Here is a 20,708-nt window from a genome sequence, read left to right as displayed (position 1 = left end):
GGGAAGAAGGGTCCTGCCACCTAGAGCCTGAGGGCGTGTGGCCACGGCCCGAGCAAGGGTCCGACCCGCGGCAGGGCTAGGGCCTGGACAGGAGGTCTGGGACATGTGAGGAACAGACTGTGAACTTCCCTGATGTTTTCTAGAGACGCTGGCTGTGATGTCCCCACGTCACAGAGTGGGGTGGGGGCGTTTTCCTTTCCCCTTTCCCATTTTGTCCTTATTTTTTAACATTGGTTGCTGTTTAATAAAGTATGCTTGTCTGAACTGTATGTAACGATCAGTGGGTCAGGGAAGCATCTAGTGCAGAGAGAGCACCCCGGGGTGGGGACACCCTAGCCCGTGCCCTAAGTGCCCATGACGAGACTGGGGGTCGAGCTCCCCGGGAATCCTGGACCCAGCCTTGCTGGGGTTGCGAGGACTCTGCCACGCAGGAGAGTGGAAGAGACTCGGATCCTCTCGCTAGCCCACTTCACCGGGGTCGTGTATAGGCCGGGAAAGTTCCCCACAATAGCGGAAGCGTGTCCCCGCTCACATAAGCATAAAGCTCAGCTCGGCACTGGCCACGAATGGGAGACAAGAATTGTCCCCCTGAACCCCAAGTTTGCAAAATATAAAAAAAAAGGGACCCCTGTGCATCACGGCCCCTGCTCTGCCGTACGGGCTAGTTTGCGGGAGCTCGGGGTCTCGGGTCAGAATGGCATTATCTGGCAGTTACTGGATTCACACCATGGGGATTAATGGGTTCTATTTAAATATGCCCTTTGAGGGTTTGGAGCAATGCTGGAGAGGTTGAATTGCCCAGAGCTGGGGAGCAGGGTGTGGTCCCAGAGAAGTAGTAATTGTGGTCCGGTGAGACCGAGCAGGTGTGGGGATTGTGCGAGGTGTGGTGTTTACATGCACGCATAATGTTTAATAAACCCACATTTTTAAACCACCCATGGCTGGGAATATAAGAGGAACTCTTTGAACTAGGGTGTGTCCTTCATAATCCTCAAGATGACTGTCTCCAATGCTGCATTATCCAAGGGAGTATAGCTCAGTGGTAGAGCATTTGACTGCAGATCAAGAGGTCCCTGGTTCAAATCCAGGTGCTCCCTGGGCAGTGGTTGCTTTTTTAATGGAAACATATTTTCATGGCCATCTCCAGTATCTTCAGGAATTCCACTGAAGAGGGGTGCTTGAAATGAATTTAAACACTTAACATTTTCCTATGCAAATGTATCAAAACTTAGCAAACCTGTCCAGCCGCTGAAATCAGTTCCAGTCCCCTGTGGCTCTAGTTTGTGTTTTCACCGGTTGAACAAAGGTATAACATGATGCACGCTGGCAGGTCCTTGTTCTCCAGGGGTTATGCTGTGCAGAAAAACAAGACCCACATCCGGTTGGGGCTAGGAGTCTGATTGGTGCACCTTGGTGCAGGCTGAAGTCACCAGCACCCTGGCTCCTTCACATTCATCCAGCAGCAGCTGGGCCCCCAGGACAAGGCATGAGAAGAAGCCAGTGGCTCTGAGCAGGGAAATAGCCACCAAGAAGCTGCCAGGATCCCCAGAAAGGCCACCATGCCCCGGGCCAGGAATAGCCCTAAGAAAGTGGTGGCTGCAGCAAGGACCAGAACGGCAGAGAAAAGGTCTAAGCTGCCAAACCCAGAAGGTGGTCAACATCCCACCTAAAACCAAGTCAGGCGAGAGCCAGGCTTAAGCCAACCCCAAAGCCAGGGCTAAGAAGGTGTCCCTGAGAAAGAAGGGAAGAGATTCCCATGGGGATAACTCCTGCTTCCCATCGGCTCTTTTAAGACTCACCATGGGCCTCCCAGAGGGAGCCAGGTCCCCCAGGCAAACAGCCCCACGGAGAGTGAAGGGAGGCGGTGACCGCAGGGAGTGTTTCTCTTCCAGAGGGGAAGGGCTGTGTTTTGTGAAACACCTGTCGGGTGATGCACTGACAGGGCGGCTGCCCGTAGCTCCTACATGAACTCGTTCTCTTTGATCGGTAAGTCAGAACCAGTTAAGTCAGAACCCGCCCTAGCGGGAGTGTGTCCCTGTCATTCACCAGCTGTACAATAGACCGTGTCTATTTAGAATCTGAATCTGAAATAAAGGACCCCTTGTGCAGTCGTTTAGTCTTTGAATGGGTTGGGACAAAAAACAATAAATTTCACAGCCAGACACCAGCATCATAGAAACTTTAAGTTACTGTGCATAAAATCAGTTGTTCTTGATGGGGGGGGATAGATCGATTACTAAAGAAACAAACTCTTGGGAAGGAGCCATAAGGACAAACCTTTCTGTGTTCTCCTATGCTATCAGGGAATTGGCCCAAGAGGGCAGAGTTAAGGTTATCTGGTCATGTACATTCCCTCCGTAGTCCCTGCTTTCCCAGAATTTGAGTTTTCCTGAACTCAGCGTTCTGGAGGGGTACGAGATACTCACAGGCAATGTTAACTCTGTGTTAACGAAGGTGACCGATAATGAAGCTAATCCCTCGTTGCTGTAATTCCACTGACCCTACTGTTCTCCTTCCCCATTTCTAGTTCCAAGAAAATATGCAAATTAAAACAACCTTGCAGACTGAAAACGCCATGAGAAAGCGGAAATGTGGGTAGCTTAAATAATTCAGTTAAGAGTGTGTGTGTGTGTGTGTGTGAGTGTGTGTGTGTGTGTGTGTGTGTGTGTGTGTGTGTGTGTGTGTGTTCTAAAAGGCACAACACATTCATTTAGTAATGTTGAAAATGTTCCCTTCACCCTCCAGCACTGCCTCAGGATCACCGGCCCTCTGTAAATGAATCTGCCCCGGTGTCTCCAGGAGGAAAATAATGTTTTTGTGGGGGGCGGGGCGTGGGGGGGGGACCATTTATTTAATAACAGGGACTGATACCGAGTGGCCACACGATGGCACCACATCAGGAATGAAAAGCAACAGGCTCCTGGCTTGCACATGGATGGCGAGAAGGGATTGAACTCGACTCCCTTCTGTTCCCAGACACAAATTGTTTATTTCTCTGGGAGCCAAACATAAGTTTAAATGAATTTCTAGGGCTGACGAAAGGGGACTTTGGGATTGATGCAGCGTTTCATAGAATCATAGACTATCAGGGTCGGAAGGGACCTCAGGAGGCATCTAGTCCAACCCCCTGCTCCAAGCAGGACCGATCCCCGACTGAATCATCCCAGCCAGGGCTTTGTCACGCCTGACCTTGTTTAGCGGTACAAATCGCACCCTGGGCTGGCCAGAGAATGGACATAGACGCTGAGCTGCCCGGGAGCAAACCCTGGCTTCCCAGCTGCAACTGGACCTGCGGCTCATTTGGGGTTTGGGGTTTAGTGCCTGGCCCCAGTGCTGGGGCCATGAATGGCCGCACGGTGCTATGGCATGAGGCCCGCACACCCTCCAGCTCTCTGGGTCTGGGAACCTGTCTGGGCTCCGAGCTGACAGGCTGCCACTTGCCCGCCCAGCCTGCCGTGTGGCAATGAGTCCTTTTGCTCGCACAAGGGGCACCTAGGAGGGTCATGCCCCCCCCGAGGCATTGGTGGTATAGCGGTGAGCATAGCTGCCTTCCAAGCAGTTGACCCGGGTTCGATTCCCGGCCAATGCAGGGATGCGTTTTGTCCTTCTCTGGAATTGGTTTAATGTCAGTCACATTGTGTGATAATCACATTATCAGAGGATTCCTGTCCCACATCCCAGCAGGTCATTAAACACGCAGGGCGCAGTGACCTGTAGGAATCCCCCTTGTGTAAGGAAGCCAGACCAGGGCAAGGCCTTCGAGATGCCATGTGCGTGGGACAACGGCAACCACCTCCTCCCCGGGGGCAGCTTCCCCCGGTGTGCCGGCTGGAGGCTCATCTGCATCCCGCTGAACGGAGCCAGCGGCCGTGGGAATCGGGACGTGCGGCTACGCCAACGAGATGCGACCTCCACATCCTGTGTAGCTGCAAGAGCCTAGCAGCTGCGACGCAATGCCACCCCCGATCGCCCGGCCAGAGCCCTCCCGCCATCCATGGGGAACTCCGCCGTCCCCAGCACCGACAGCCAGCTGCGACCGGACATCGTCATCCCCAACGAGGGCCGGAAGAAGGTCGTCACGGTGGACGTCGCCGTGCTGTTTGAGAGCAGGACCCCAGCCGTCCATGGTGCCGGAGCTCGAAAGGGGGAGAGAGACGCCCCTCTGGCCAGCACCCTGAGAGCTAGGGGTTACCAGGTCCAGGCACACGCACTGATCGTCTGCGCCTTGGGCGCAGGGGACCCCAGAAACAAGCAGGTCCCCGCTGAGAGGATGCGGAATCGGCCAACGCTACGCTCAGCTGATGCGGCAACTCCTGGTGTCGGATGCCATCGGGTGGTCAAGGGACATATCTACATAGAACACATTACCGGACATCGGCAATGCCAGGAGGGATGGTGCCGATTTGAAGCACAGTCAGGAAAGTAACAAATACTTTCCTCCTGGATCATATTTTCCTCAGTTACTGAGGGACAATCTCCACTCATTGATACAGCTTGCTTTCCACAACCAAATCTCTGTACAACTTTTCATGAGTGATGTACCCAAGTATTTGGATTCTAGTATCTAAACTGTATTGTTAAATCTATTCACCTAAATTTGGGTTATTACTGAGTATGTACTCTATGTATCATCCGACTTTTAAAAACTAACTGCGTATTTGTGGATAATCTAAGCGCTATACCCAGCTGTACAGATACTCATCTCTCAACCTTTGCATTAGATCATTTCTTTAACATTAGCTTTAATAAAATTTTTAAATATGAGAAAGTCAGAAACTGTGGGAACATGCATCTGTACCTCCTTGTCCTTCAGTGTGTGGGTAGATGTCACATCGGGGTCACCCATTTAATTAGGTGTTCGGCTGTGTATGTGTGTGTGTTCTCTTTGTGTTCCCCCTGTGTCCTGCCCCAGCTCTGCGCAGACAGCCAGCATAGCAGACCTCGAGCAAACCGCCCAATGACCACAAGATCCGTTAAGGAACGAAGGCACCAGGCCATGTTTATTGTCAACAAAGCACGGTACTAGGATCCCGCAGACCCTACCGGACCACTAACACATGTACGCCCGTAACAATGGACTAGCTCAGTGAATGGCAGGACTTTCCGTTCCTCCCTAGTCTAGACAAAGACATGCCCTCTGAGATCCATCTTTATACCCCGACACACACAAGTTACCTACTGCCCCTCTGACCTAGTTAGTTAGTGCCCCCTGACGTGGCTAGTTATCACCCATCACCTTGTACACTTTGGGTCAATCAACACATCTCTATTACGTACTGTCACCCTGACCTTATCTTGGAGGAGGGGTCAGTGTGTTCCTGTCACCCTCGCGGCATGTTTTCGTACCATCCTTGACATCGGGGTGTTCTGGGGCCACTTGACATGGGGATGTGTTTGGGTGAGCGCTCTGTGCCCAGCGCTTCTCAGGGACGTGAATTTTTGCAGTATCAGCCCTGTTCTTGCCCGAGTCTGTGAGCAGGTCCTGCCTTTTGCTCACAGCTTCTTTTTCCTTTATATCAGTAAAGCTTTGACCACTGCTTTAGCCCAGGCTTCAGGCCCCTGATACAAGGGCTCGTGTCTACACGCTCTCTTCCTACGACACAGCGTTATCATTCCGGCTGTGTGAGGTGTTTGTACCATGCTCCCGCAGGCTGGGGGGGAAACAGAATGATAAAGTTTTGGATCCGTTTTTGCCACTGCTGATTCTTTTAATGCTACAATAATAATGACATAAACAAAAGTTAAGCACCAGTGTGGACACGAGAACACATGGACGTAAACTGGGCCATCGACAGGTTTAGCCTTGAAATTAGATGAAGGTTTCTAACCATTAGAGGAGGGAAGTTCCTTCTAGCCTTGCAAGGGGAGCAGTGGGGGCAAAAAACCTAACTGGGTTCAAGGCTGAGCTGGACGAGTTGATAGAGGGGATGGTAGGATGGGACGGCCTACAATGGCATGTGGCTGATCTGCGATGGCTAACAGCAAATATCCCCAATGGCCATGGATGGGACACTGGGTGGGGAGGGCTCTGAGTTACTGCAGAGACTTCTTTCCCAAGTGTCTGGCTGGTGGGTCTTGCCCACAGGCTCAGGGTCTCACTGATCATCATATTTGGGGTCGGGAAGGAATTTTTCCCTGGGTCTTTTCTCTGGCTCATCTGCCTGAGAAGCTGCCAGGCTGTACCCCGACATCCCTGTGCAGGGGCAGCTGCCAGTTCCTACCTCCTGAATATAGCAGTGACTGTCCCCACTTGCCACGTGCGGGACTGGGGCATGAGTCCCTGATTGGAAAGCCGTGATTTTGACACTAACTCAGACCCTCCTGCTGATCAGCTCTGAGCCAGTGTCACCTTTGGGTGAGCTAGAGTTTATGTCATAGCCATAGAAAAACACCGCGAGACCCAGAATTTAGTCTCTAAGGGTTTTCAGCCAGGATTGCACGGAGCCAACCTCCCCACATTCAAGTCCCCAAAAGAACGAAACTTAATTCTTAAGTGCCAGCTTTATAAAAACTTACAATAAAGAAACATGAATAATAAATAACTGCAATGTAATTTCTACGACAGCACGTGGCTACTTTATAATCCACCTACGTTATCGTCACCGTTAAACAGAAAACGCCCATCTAAACAGGCCAGTCCCCACAGGGACACGGCAAGAAGAAACTCAGAGTTCCCCCACACCTGAGGCAGAGGTCCCGCGACTCTCAGCTTGAGTCTTTGATCACCCAATCTATACAGTCTGCCGAGCCAAAAGCAACCTCTTCCCTCCCAGTTTCCCCTTGCTTGGAGAAATCTTCAGTTGGAATCTAGGCAAACTCTTCCTCCTCCAGACTCACCCGCCAGGGAGCCAGCTGAGCAATTAACCAAACGTGCCATTAACTAGATAGAGCTTTTTCAAAAAAAGCCTGACACAAGAAAAATACAAACCTGAGAACAACAAATAAATGATTCTTTCCCCCTGATCACACTTAAGAGCAAAGAGGGCGATCCACGGCGGGGAGGCAGGTCAGGGCGCTGGGGCTGCCGGCGGTGTCACTCCCTGTCCCGGTGGCCGGGGGGCTGGCGCAAGCAGAGGATGCCGTGACAGCCCCTAGTCAGTGACCCCCTGCAGGACCCCCCCCTCCACAGGGCTAGGAGCAGGGCCCGGACGGGTGGGATCTGGCAGCTGCAGGTGCAGGGGAATGGACCGATCAGCTGCGGATGCAGGGGGAGGCCCATCGGGACCTGGACCAACCAGGGCTCTTTCTGAGCTGCAGCATCTCCTTCGTAGCAATCCAGACATCGGCTCTTCTTTGAAAAATCCACCCGGACAGGGGCTCAAGAGAGAGGCAATGTCCAGAAAACCCTGAGGTGTGATCACCCTACCCAGGGGACCCCAGCATGCCGCTCACCGCAGCTCCAGGCCTTTTCTCCCTTCCTGGGAATCAGAGAGCAAGAAGCCGGACCCCCCCCAGGTCTGACTCAATGTCACGATTTCCCAGTGTCTCCTTGGAAGAACCCAGTGTCTCTTTAGTCCCAGGTGAATGGAGTAATTCAGTTCCCCAGGGAGCCGTTCTGAGGCCTTTACGCTCATTCCTTAGCTTATGGTGCCACCGTGTGGCTCTTTCATTTCCCTCCTCCTCAATTTCAGACAGAAACAATTTTCTTTGCACAAGTCACTGAACAGCAAAAATCTCTCTGTGTCACTTCTCTGACCAAGGGCATTAAATTCCACTGAAAATTTCTCTCCTACAATGCAAATAACAGATGGGACGTGGCTACCTTCTGCCCTCAAAGTGGAATCATGATGTTCTTTCTTTCTTTCTTTCTTTCTTTCTTTCTTTCTTTCTTTCTTTCTTTCTTTCTTTCTTTCTTTCTTTCTTTCACTGCTGTTATTTCATGGAACATATGGGATGAAAGAAGAGGGTGACTTTACTCCAGGGTGGCAATCCCAGTTCCAAAGGAAAGCCTGGCCCTTGCATTTGACATCCCTGATGTGCTGGAGATATGGCTGGGAAAGGGACTGTCTGAACGCCCAAGTTGGAGAATTGACAACTATCTACGGCAACATCACTAACCCCCAACACCCTCTAGTCATGCTGCGGACAGAAGGGAACTTTGCACGCCAAGAATTCTTATTCTTCATAGAATCCTAGACGATCGGGGTGGAAGAGACCTCAGGAGGTATCTACTCCAACCCCCTGCTCAAAGCAGGACCAATGCCACTAATAGACAGAGTGATGCTGCAAGGCAGCTGGGAATATCAATGGCTAGAAAGAAAAGGAGTCCTTGTGGCACCTTAGAGACTAGCCAATTTATCTGAGCATAATTCATTTCCACTGCATGCCATCCGAGGAAGTGAGCTGTAGCTCACGCAAGCTGATGCTCAGATAAATGTGTTAGTCTCTAAGGTGCCACAAGTCCTCCTGTTCTTTTTGCGGATACCGACTAACACGGCTGCGACTCTGAGACCAATGGCTAGAAGTAACTTCCCCCAAAACCACATCGGCCGCGTGGTGAGAAAACTGGGTGTCAGGGCTGCTTGTGGCCAAGTGGTCAAGCCTCCCTGTTAAAAAATCCATTCGGGTCTCCCGACACAGGTTTGAATCCTGCTGACGATGGAGCATCCATGTTATTGTTGGTGTGGTTTAGTGTCTGACCATCCGCGACCCCTGCGCCGGACCTGGGTCTAATCTCCCCCCTTAGATCCCGGTGAGTGTTTCGGGGTGTGCTAGGAAGGGTGAGAGGAAAACAGCCACCACAGACACAGAGCTTGAAGTCCCCAAGTTTAATCTTTCCGAAAGCTACGAAAGTCTCTGATCTTACTAGGACGGGCAAAAATCAGGTGACGGTAACTGAGGGCTTTGTCTGCACCATGCAGCTTTCAGCGGCAAGGCTGTGTGGACACACACGTCCAGCCCCGCGAGCGGCGTTAGCTTTGTGGGCAGGAGAGCGCTCCTGCCGGCAACGCTGCGTTCACACTGCAACTCGCTTCGGCAAAACTTTTGTCTTTCGCGCCGGGGGGGCTTTATAAAGCACCCGTGAAAGAGAAAAGTGTTGTCGACAACTTCGCAGTGTAGACAAGCTCTTATTCGGCTTGGTCAAAGCAGGTTTCGGGGGTTGTTTAGCCTTTGAAAAATGCAAAAAGAAAAGGAGGACTTGTGGCACCTTAGAGACTAACCAATTTATTTGAACATAAGCTTTCGTGAGCTACAGCTCACTTCATCAGCATGCACCCGATGAAGTGAGCTGTAGCTCTATGGAACCTATGGAGATTCCTCTCCCCTGTGCCTCTTGGGATGACGGTGGATGACGATGGAGAAGGAGGGAACCCCTGCGTCCTGGAGGGACTGATTGCTTCGAGAGCCGAGCTGCAGGTGATTTTCACGCTCCCTTGAGGGAACAGGAGGCAGGTGCAACGGGTTTGGGATGCTGCTGCTGATGGAGAGAAAAAATGCTGGAGTAAAGGAAAGCTGAGACCCAGTGAGGGGCAGGTGAATGGCAGCTCCATGCAGGGCCACGGCGCTCAGACACCCCAGGTCTAGGCACCCTGGGCTGGGCTAGACAGAGAGCAAAGGCAAACAGGGACCCTGTCCCCTGCAATGTCCCTCTGCTGGGAGAAAGCCCCAGGGATACGGAGGAGCTGGGTCGGGAGAGGTGCGGAGGGTCCCCGGAGACATAGGGGAGCTGAAGTCCCTCAGAGTTAGGGGAACTAGGCAACGAAGAATGAAAGGGCTTCACGCCCTGCCCAGCTGGGGCTGAAGGAATCAGCATCTACTGGGGGTTGAGGGATTGACCAAGGAACCCGGAGAACATTTCAATCTTGATCTTTTTTTTTCTGTTGGGTTTGGTTTTGTTTGCAGGTATCTCCCAGGGAGATAACACGTCTTTGCAAGATGCTAAAGCTTTAAACAGAAATGAATGAAAGAAAACGGCCACTCGCTGGCACCAGAAGCTAAGGAACGAAAAGCCCCGTGATTCCTCTGTGTTCCTGGGCTCTGAAAAGGGATTTGGATCCACTCACTTTATTGCTGTGGCCAGTAACATATCCGGACAAAACCATTTCCCTTGTCATCCACTCCCAGCTTCTGGCAGCTAGAGGCTTAAGCCACTCAGAGCATGGGGTTGCATCCCTGACAGCCATTGATGGACCTATTCCGTATGAAATTACCTAGTTGTTTTCTGAACCCAGTTATAGTTTTGGCCTTCACAACATCCACCAGCAAGGAGTTCCACAGGTTGAGTGTGCATTTTGTGAATTTAGTTTCCCATAAACTCTCATGTTCTCCAGTTGAGTGGTGATGAACTGGGTCACATCCCCTCTGACTTGTGCAGATTATAGAATCTCTAACTTTTCCTAAATGCTGTGGGGCAAGTTCCTGAGAAAGTGCAGGGGGAGACAGAGCAGGAGGGGAATGGCAGAGAGAGTGAAGGAGAGAAATACAGGGGGAGGGGAGAGAAAGAGACCGGAAGCCCAAAGAGACACTCAGTGGCTGAAGCCAAGAGGTTGTCCCAGCTCAATCCTGCTCATCACAGGTGTTCAGCGAGAGGGGCAGTAGCAGGTTTCCTATGGCATTGATGCCTGACCCATTTGCATTTTGAGTGCCAGTTGATCCTGACTGATGAGCTGAGGGGTAGTCGGGTTCTTGCCCCAGACTCAGGCTACACAGAACTAAAACCAATGTGCTTGCGATCTTGTTGGGAACCTCCAGGGCTACGGCGAGGATGCTCACACTGAGGGCAAAGCAAAGCCATCGTGATTTTTATTCGAATCAGTAGAAGAGACAGAAAAGCTCCAAACCCCAGGCCCAGACAGCAAGAATCCAGGATTGGGGATATCGGGAGTGTCATTCTTTGCATGTGAACTTGGACTTACATACTCACACCCTCCCTTGAGGACCTGGTGGTGAGAGACAGAGGACCAGCCCTGTCTCTGGCCTGCCCAATGAGTCCAACGGTCCAGGTTCCTCAGTGCCCAAGATTGATGGTAGATAACAACAGAGCTGAAGGGATGGAGGATGCAAAGCAAAGGCCTTCAACACGGTGGTTTGCCCTGTTATAGGACCTGAACCCTGCCATGAATATTCATTCTCGTGCCCAGCCTTCCACGTCCAAATCTAACTTCCTCACCCTCGTAACACCGGGGTGCACCGAATATTAATACATACTAATGCCATTTAACTCTTTATCACCCACACCACCTATTGCTCCGGCAAGTTGGTGGTTTGAGATCTGCCAACGATTCTATCCTCAAATATCCGAGCCAGTGTCACTTCAGTGTTCCTGCCCGGTACGGTTAGTTCCCAACTCCTGCTATTGAGCAAGCTGTTCCTAGCTCCCCAGAGTCTAAGGGTAACCATCGGGCCATGTATCTGTGCCAAGGATCACAGGCCTAGCATACTTACGCTAACTTGCTGAAGCTAATGTCTTACAGGGTACAGGCCTGAGGGGCCCCCTGTTCTGGTGGAATATAATAAAGACCAAACTAGCCCCATAGGCTACAGCGTAATGGTCTGAACTTTAACTCTAGCAATCTGAGCTCAAATATCAGTGGGATCTCAACATCCCTGAGCTCTTCTCTCCGCCCTTTCAGTTATTGATTATTATTATGTTGAAGTGCTTGACTCAACCATGATCCTCTGCTTACCTAATTGTATTACAGGGTTTGGTTTATTTTTCCTTTACTTCCCTCTCCCCTTTGTTCACATCCTTATTTTTCTAACGCAAGAGAATCTGCAGCACCAGAAACGGACACAAAACTTTATATTTCCGCTTTCTCCCGATCATGCACGGGCAGGATGCAAACCCCTCCGCCTGCTGGAATTAGGACAAGGAGACCCAGATGCAGGTCCCCACGGTTTCTGCAGAGCCCTGTAAATCCGCGGCTCTCTGGGGCGGTGGGGCAGGAAGTCTCGGGGGAGAAGTGGAGGACGGCGGGTGGTCAGGCACGGCCCTGCGTCACGGGTGCATGGTGGAGCTGTTCGCGCAGCGTTGCAAATCTGTGGACAATGTTTGCGGACGGGATGCGGTTGTATCCGCGCAGGGCTCTGGACGCAAGAACCATTCCGACGGCTCCCTCTCTAGTCCGGTTCCCTGCATCCCCCACACCCCTTGTCTTTAATCAGCTGCTGGAATTTAGGACGTAAATTCTCTGATAATTGTGTTGAGAATGGGACTATCACACGACGTGGCTGAAATTAAAGCAGTTCCAGACAAGGGGAAAAGTACACCGCTGCGTTGGCCGGGAATCGGACCCGGGGCAACTGCTTGGAAGGCAGCTATGCTCACCGCTATACCCCCAATGCCTCTGGGGAGAAGCATCCTCCTATGGGCCACTTGTGCAAGAGAAAGGACTCACTCCGGCACAGCTAAGGAGCAGGATGAATGGGAAGGAGGCAACCTGTCAGCTCTGAGCAGAGACAGGTTCCCAGAGTGGCTGACAGATGGGGAGGGAGCTGCTGCGTCCCTGGGCGAGGGGTCACCCGCCCCTCCCCTGGGAGAAGGGAAACGAAGATAAACCACCAGAATGACAAACCTTAGCGGAGAGACAGCGCCCTTTAAAGGAAAAGCGCGATCGACGCTCCCTTCTCCACTGTCAGTGCCGGCCTCATTTCGGTGTCCCTGCGCCGGAGGGCTGGGGCGCGCTCGGCACACAGAGCCAGGAATGTGGCCTTGTGCATCCAAAACCTCTGCAGCCCCTGGTCCTCAACCCAAACCTGCGATCCCACCAGCTTGTTGCTCGGGCCCACAACCGGAACCGGAGTGTCGCCATCTGCAGCTGCTCCGTGACGGGTACGAGGCTAGGCCAAGACTCACTCAGGGGCTGAGGTTCCTATTTTTGCGGATCTGGGCCTCCTGCACCCTAAAGGCTTGGGAGCAAAAAGGCACCTAAAAAGAGCCCAGTATCATTTCTTTCTTTCTTTCTTTCTTTCTTTCTTTCTTTAATTTCATGACTTGAGGGTGCGTTTTGAATTCATGAGTTTTGAACTCTTGCGGTCACCACGCAATCTTGCGATGGTAGATGTGTGTCCATTAGGCTGGGAAGGCCAAAACTATAACTGGGTTCAAAAAAGAATTAAATAAGTTCTAAGGATCGGTCCATCAATGGTAATGAGCCAGGATGATCCGGGATGCAACCCCGTGATCTGGGTGTCCCTAAGCTCTGACTCCCAGAAGCTGGGGAGTGGATCCCAGGGGATGGATCACTTGATGATTCCCTGTTATGTTCATTCCCTCCGAAGCACCTGGCCCTGGCCACTCTTGGAGGCCAGGACACTGGGCTAGCTGGACCCTTGGTCTGACGCAGTACGGCCGATCTTCTGCTCAGTAGAAATCACAGTGTATTTTTGCCTTTGAGAAGGATTTAATAGGAGATCGTACACGGGCCTTGGTGAATATTTGGGAACCAAGTCCCACACACAAGCAGTGACGTGGAAAAGCAGGAAGGGCTGGATTGAAAGGCAAAGTAACAGCCGGGAGAGGCAACCCGCATTGGTGCATCAAATGCAAATGAAATTTTGACACCAGGCCAGGAAATGAGTCAGAGGGGAAGTGACATGATCCACCAGACTCGACGTGTGCCATAAAAATAAGAATTAAAATGTAGAATGAAAAATTCCGAATTCAAAAATCACAATGAGAACCCAGGACGTGCTATATTAGAAACACAGAGGTCACGGCCAAAACTTCGAGCCGCTATTTTCTCACGAGTCTTTGCTAGTCCAATACAAGTGTAGACAGCCCAGCGACACCCCGCGGCAGGGCGCTGGCCAAGGCTCAAGGGTGAGGTGCCGAGAGTCCTGCAAACGACATTTGACAAAGTGAACAGAGGGAGTCAAAGTATCTTAGTGCCCGGGGGGGGGCAGGGAACCCCAGCAGCGGGCTGGGGGGGGCAGGTGTGTGACCAGCTGGGAGACTTCATGCAGACACCTCACCCCACAAAAGGGGCCACCCCGGTGTGTGACCCGGGGGTTTGGGGTGATCCGGCGGACAGGGAGGGGCAGCCAGTGTCCGGGCATTGGGGTGCCCTGGGGCCTTTCAGGACCCAGCCCTGGGAAGCGGGTGCTAAGATGCCCCGTCCTCTGAGAGGGGAAATAACCCCCCCCAGCCCCCCCGGCTGTTTGCAAACACGGCCGCCCGGGCGGGTGTCTGCAGGAGACCCGGGAAGGGGCTGGAGCAGCTGGGGGCGGAGGCAGGAAAATCCTGCGGCAGCTCCGGGCTGGGCAATACAAGGCGCTGCTCCCCCCATGGGGTCTGTGCTGGGGGGGGCTCATTAACCCCTCCCTGCCCGGCCGGGGGGGACGTTCCCCAGCTGGGACCAGCCCCCTGGGTAGCCCCGGGCCGGAGCCTGCAGGTAATTAACCAAGGGCTGGGGGGGGAGACGCCTCTGCACGAGGGGGCCCAGGTCCCCCCACCCCTGGGAACCGGCCCCCAGGTTGTTCCCGCACCTGGGGCGGGCCCCGAGCTGCGTTCACACCAGTGATCCCGCTGCCCCCCCACCCCGCCCCCGGCTCCAGCCAGGGGCTGCCTTGAGGGTGGGGGTCAGATGGGGCAAGAGACCGGGCCCCAGTGGGGTTCCCCTTCGTGTGTCTGGGGGTGCAGGGGCGGGAAGGGAGGGATGAGAAATGAGCCAGAGATGGAGGGAGGGGACAGACCGTGTGAACGGGGGGGGGGGGGGGGGTTTGGACCTGGCTCTGGACAGGCCGGAGATGGGGGGGGGAGGTGGGTTTCTCTCTGGTTTTGTCACTTCAGTCTCAAAGACTGATTCATTTCCCCTGAATTCTTCCCCTTTCCCCTCCAATTATAAAATATGGGGATAAAATCCATGTCGATCCCGCCCCCCCCCTTTTTTCTCCAATGATTGTCCCTGTCTCTATCGTCCTCAGATTTTGCCCCATTTTCTAATTCCCAAAGGTCACAGTTTAAAGTCTCAGTTGTGAGCTATTTCCCCACCCATTTGATCTGCAGCCAATTGTCCTTGTTCAGGTGGGAAATCGTCGCCCGGAGTCATTCCCCCAAACTGGAAGGGGGTTAGTGGGAGCAGCTTAGGGGAGCCTGGAGACGCGGCTGGCTCTGGGGTGGGACGGGGCGGCCGGTCTCCGCCAGCAACAGGGCCTGGGAGGGACACGGGGGGAAGGGAGAAGAGATTTTTCTCAGTGGCGTAACCAGGCCCAGCTGCCGCCCCCCCTACCCCCCCCATCTGCCCAGTGCAGCTCCCCACAGCCACCAGCTGCCTGTCCCCTGCCCCTCCCATCCTGCTGCCCCCTCCCCACTGCCAGGAGGCCTATACCCCCCCCACCCCCGGCTTTCTTAAAACACCTTCACAAAGGGCTCCCAGCTGCCCATGGGAATGGCGGAGGTGATGGGGGGGGGCCATTACTTTCTGGTGGTTTATTGTACAATCCGATACAATCCTTTCCCCTCTAATGACTGAATTTCCCTCCGATCGTGGTATTTTTGTCTTATCTAAAACCCCTCGCGTTTTTTAGCTTTCCTTTCAAATGTGTGACCACTGAGCCCAAACACCTCCGATTTCCACCCTTCTCTGTCAGGACTGGACATGAATACCAAATCTTGGATTTTGCTTTTTTCTATGTAAATATGAAATATCCGTTAAAAGTCCTCTCAAGTCTGGGTGTGTGTCCCCCTGTTTAATTGCCATAACTTTTCCTTTGATTGGGGGGAACCTGTTGCCCTGAGTCATCCTCTATATTGGAAATTGCCAGGGGGATAAATTCCCCCGTAATCACCTTTCCCCTCATATGAGAATCATTTGTTTCCCCTCTGTCTCAGCCAAAATGTTTACTGATGAAAGTGGCTGGCCCCATATTTACTACACACCAAAGCTAGGGGCTGGCCCGTGTTAAGGGGAACGGTGTCTCCTAGCGGGTAACGGGAAAGTCGGCGGGACCCTTTCCCCCAGATGCCATGGGATGAGGGTTCACTCCCCTCCGTGGGCAAACAACTCAGTTTGTTTTAAGAGAGAGTTGGACACATTTCCGAGGGTGACGCATGATTGGAATTGCTTGTGACCGTGGGGGCAGGGCTCGGCAGCCCCCCGGCTCCCTTCCAGTTCATGTCTGGTGTCCCTAAAAGCTCCCGCTTTCAGAGCTTTATCGGCCAGCTGCGGGGTCAGGAACACGCACGCTGTGGGGGGTTATTTTTCATCTCTTTCCACTGAAGCGTCCGATTCGGCCATGGCTGGAGACGGGACACTGGACAGGGAGGGCCAGTGCCCTGCCGTGGCTCCGAGCTTTCTCTCTCTCAGGCTGGCTGGTGCTTGCTCATGTGCTCTGGGTGTAAATGGTTTGCCATCTGTGGGGTCGGGAAGACATTTCCCCCCAGGTGAGATTGGCACCTTGGTGGAGTGGGGAGGTCCCCTGGGTCTGCAGCGTGGGGTCTGGGTCACTTGCCAGGATTGTCTGTCTGCATCTCTCTCACTTAACTCTTTCCCTGCCCCTGCCGGTGCCCCAGGCCTGGGGGGCAGAGAATCGTCTCGTCTCCCTCGGGCTGTTGCCCTTGGGTCTAATTTTTGGCTGTTGGGTTTAATGTGCGGGTGCTGGGCGGTGTTGGTTGTGTGGCCTCGTTTGATTGACGGGAATAACGAACTGGCATTTCAAACAGCAGCGATTTGCGATAAGGATTTGGCCTCCCCATTGGGGCAGGGTGAAAACCACTGCTGTGCATATCACTAGCTGGAGGGACACGAGGAACCACTCTTAGAGGGGGATACAATCACAGGTCACCCCGCGTCTGTTTGTTCGTCATTTCCCCGAGCAGATAAAGAAAGGCCAAAGCATAGGAACGTAACAGAAGACGGGGGGAAAGTACGTAACGTCCAGCATCGATAGCTTCCCACTCGCATCCCCTTGGGGAACGCTGGAATGGGTAAGGGGATCGTCAGGTGGTCGTCTGGACGTTCCCTGACGTGTCATCCACCCCCCTGCCCCCCGCCACGCACAAGCTGGGTGTTTACGCCCACGAAGGCTGATACATATGTGTAAGGGCACCACCCCCTTTTCCTTATCTGTATTTCCACACCCCACTGAATGTGGGGTGCCCATTTGCCATAGGCAAATTCTTTAGTTCCTCTTACCCTCGTTAACATTGACGTCAATCAGTTACTAAGGTAACTTGTGGCTATTTTAGGATTCCCCAAAATATTCGTGACTGTGATTGCGGTGGTAACGGGTGCACTGCGGCAGGTTTTCCTAAGCGTCAGCAATTAACAGATTTTTACTGTAACACTGCAATGTACGGGGGGCAGGGTCATTGCTTGGGTAATGGATCATGTCAGCATATCTTGGGCCTAAGGCCTTGTCTGGCTAAGCTCCGGATCTTGCATAATGACAGGTTTCAGAGGAGCAGCCGTGTTAGTCTGTATCTGCAAAAAGAACAGGAGTACTTGTGGCATCTTAGAGACTAACCAATTTATTTGAGCATAAGCTTTGGTGAGATACAGCTCACTTCATCGGATGCATTCCTATGAGTTTTTTCATGAAGTTGATAGATTTCCACTCCATACGGCTAAATTCAGTGCCTTGCATAATGCATCCGATGAAGTGAGCTGTAGCTCACGAAAGCTTATTCTCAAATAAATTTGTTAGTCTCTAAGGTGCCACAAGTCCTCCTTTTCTTTCTCCGGATCTTACAGGCCTTAAGCCGGCAGGCCTGTCTTTACAGCCTTATCTTACCCGTACTCCAAATTCACACTCATCTGTGATACGGACCTGTCCATCCACACCCCTGGAGTGCCACCCTGCTTAGCTTTTACCAAGTCACATCTACATATTCAAGCTATTAGCTACAGGGTCCTGTGAGATACAGGAAACCAGACCAGATGATCTGGTCCTTTCTGGCCCTGGTCTCAGTGATTATGACCAGAACTATCCCCAAACCCTGTGACGAATGGCCTCCACGAGCGGTTCCTTCCCCCCAGCGCTGAGATGCAGCCACCTCTGGGGTGGATCAGTGGCCATTGCCTGCCAGTGACAGGGCCTGGAAATTTCTTAACCATTTGGTCTTCTTTGTGCCCTACATTCAACTGTTCAAGAAGCATCCCCCAGGGCTCCCTCTGCCGGTGTGGGTGGCTGGCAGGGGCTGGCGGTAACTTTCTATCTATTTGTCAAACGGTGATAGGAAATCCCCCCAGGTTTTGCTTCTCTCCCCCCTTCACGGCTGCAGGAAGTTTGGGCTGTGGGGGGGAAACTGTTTCCCTGAGTTCTTATCCCAGATGAAGGGAGGTGGGAAGAGGATTCAACACCCCCCACACACACACACCCCTCTGCAATCAGCTGTTGAAAAGGATTCTGGCCTCATCCCTCCCGAGCCTCGTTTCTTGTCTCAGTGAGACGTGTGTTAATCCAGAGTCACCGCGAGGAAGGACAAGGAGTGACTCCGGATTACCATGGGAGTGAATGAGATCAGCAGCTGCCCCTGGAGGCGTGTGGGTGGGTGTGTCATTAACTCTGGGTGTTGCTAAAGCAGGGAAAGCTTCTCTCTCTCTCCGCTCAGGATATTGGGGTTCAGCTTCCCGGTTCAGACGCTGCCGATCGGGGAGCCGGCGCTGAGCAGGGTCTGTGCTGGGGAGTGACCTTAACTAAAGCTTCCTCTGCGCTGGCCAAGGTGCGGGCCTTCTCCAGCTGACTGGAAGGGCACTGGGGTGGCTGGGGGGGATAGCCCCTCCCCAAAATTCGCCTCCCCCCCCCCCCCCATAGCCACCACTCCCAATGCAAAGGTCAGACATGACGCAGAAGTGAGGGTGGCCCGGTATGGGGCTGGCACCCTTAATTGTCTGCTGCTGCCGGCAGCGATAGGGGCTGGTACGTACAACCTACTGGACCCCCCCCGGCCCCCCACCCGCACTCTGGGGGGGGGGGACCTGGAGATATGGCGAAGGATCCAGGACTTTCATGCAATGGCGCAGCCGAACAAAGGCCGGAGAGCGTCTGGTCCGGCCTCCAGTCACAGCCCCAGTTGCTTTTGAGACGGGCCAGCCAGCGACCAGGGCAGGCCCCTTCAGACGCCCTCCCCCGGCCGAAACGGCTCCGACCTGAACGGCTCAAGAGCAACGGGGAGGTGGGCGTTCCCTTGCACACCGATCGGAGAATGGGGAGGTGTGATCATGTGTAAACGACTAATTTTAAAATAGCATCCAGGGACATTCTCTGATTTTAAGTAATTAGCTATTACTATGATTTAACCAGTAGGTTTCCCCTAAGTTCGCATTCGTTTGTTCATTTATTTATTGCCTTAGGTTTTTTCCTGTTGATTTTCTGGGAATCAGGGTCACAACAGTGAGCTGCCAGAGCTGAAGCTGGGGGAGGGAGAGCTCAGTGCTTTGAGCATTGGCCTGCTTAAACCCAGGGTTGTGAGTTCAATCCTGGAGGGGGCCATTTAGGGATCGGGGGAGTTGGGGATTAGCCCTGCTTTGAGCAGGGGGTTGGACTAGACACCTCCTGAGGTCCCTGCCAACCCTGCTAGTCTACGTTTAAAACTCATCTGTCTGTATATCTTTTTATTCACCTTTGGAGCAGAACATCGAGAAAACACACGTTTAAGTGCTTATGGTTAAGAAAATAAAGGTGGGCCCACAAGATGTGTAGTGCAGGACCCCCCACCCCCAATTTTCTGTCTAGCCCACCTTTGCACCCCATTTCCCCCCACCGGGAGGAATCTGCTGCCACCCCTGCCCGTTGGTACTAGACCCCTAGGGCAGCCCCAGGCTCTGCCAACATCAATTCCTGAGCCAGACTCCAGATAATTCAGAGAGGCCTCAGGGAAAGGGCTGGGGACAGGCACAGTCACATGCAGCCCCTCCGGCCCCCCCATTTCCCCTCCTCTTAACAATGGCAGGAGCTGATCCAGCCCGGAGGGAGCCAACAGATCAGACTCTCCCAGCCAGAGCGGGAGGGAGAAGGGACGGGGGGAAGGGGAGAGGTGGGGAAAGGGGGAGAGAGACTCCCAGGACTCGAACCTGCCCAGAGACATTGGTTGCAGCATCTCTGGGCAGATTCCCTTCCCGGTGAACAAGGTGAGGGGCAGAAAGAGGAGAAGCCAGTTCCCTCCTCTCCCTATTCCCCCCGCTGGGGTGTGGGCGGCCCTGGGGAATCCCCCCAAAGGACTCCTGCGGTTCTGCTCTCTTCTGCCCTTTGGGTCGGAGTCTGTGTCACTGGGAGAGTTTCAAAATCTCCCTCAGTTTCGTGCTGCTGGGAGGGGGCTGGGGCCGGGTAATAAAAACGGGACCAAGCGTTTTCTCAGCCTGGCCCCAGCTACAAGGTTTGTCTGCAGGGAAAAGCCCCTGGGGGGGGAACTGTGCTGTGACGTGAACTCAACCCCGCTCTGACTGCCCCCCTTTCCCCCTCCCAGGCTGCCGAGCCCTGGCCATGGCTTGCTCCGGCTGGTCCCAGCCTCCCCGGGGACAGGGAGCGGAAACAGGGGCCACGGAGCCCGCTCAGGTAGGGATCCTGGTCGAGGGAGAGGAGCAGTAACTCCCCAGGAGGGAGAAACTTGTGGGGAGTTTGGTCTGGAGGTGGGAGAGGGCAGGAAACAGCCAGGCTGGATAAAAGGAGGGGGCCAGGGTTGTCCCCGTGGCTGCTAGGGGACCCCACTTATCCTGCTGGTCTGGCTTCTAGCCCAGGGGCCCTCTGACCAGCAATCCAGGTCTGCTCAGCGTCGGACCCTGGTGCTGTGTCCCTGGGCTCCTTCCTACCCTACCTCTCTGTCTCCT

The 20,708-nt window shown here is 53.4% G+C and overlaps 2 non-coding genes across 2 annotated transcripts; both read left to right on the top strand.

The window, feature by feature from the left end:
* The first annotated feature begins 1,025 nt into the window (after positions 1-1,025).
* Positions 1,026-1,097, top strand: TRNAC-GCA (transfer RNA cysteine (anticodon GCA)). Its single transcript has one exon. It is a non-coding gene; the product is annotated as a tRNA-Cys (tRNA).
* A 2,420-nt stretch (positions 1,098-3,517) lies between these two features.
* On the top strand, positions 3,518-3,589 carry TRNAG-UCC (transfer RNA glycine (anticodon UCC)). The gene has a single exon. It is a non-coding gene; the product is annotated as a tRNA-Gly (tRNA).
* The last annotated feature ends 17,119 nt before the right edge of the window (positions 3,590-20,708 follow it).

This window comes from Natator depressus, chromosome 28, assembly GCF_965152275.1.
Source record: "Natator depressus isolate rNatDep1 chromosome 28, rNatDep2.hap1, whole genome shotgun sequence".
Classification (NCBI taxonomy): domain Eukaryota; kingdom Metazoa; phylum Chordata; order Testudines; family Cheloniidae; genus Natator; species Natator depressus.
Note: the sequence above shows the minus strand (reverse complement) of the source record. Positions and strands in the feature narration are given on the sequence as shown.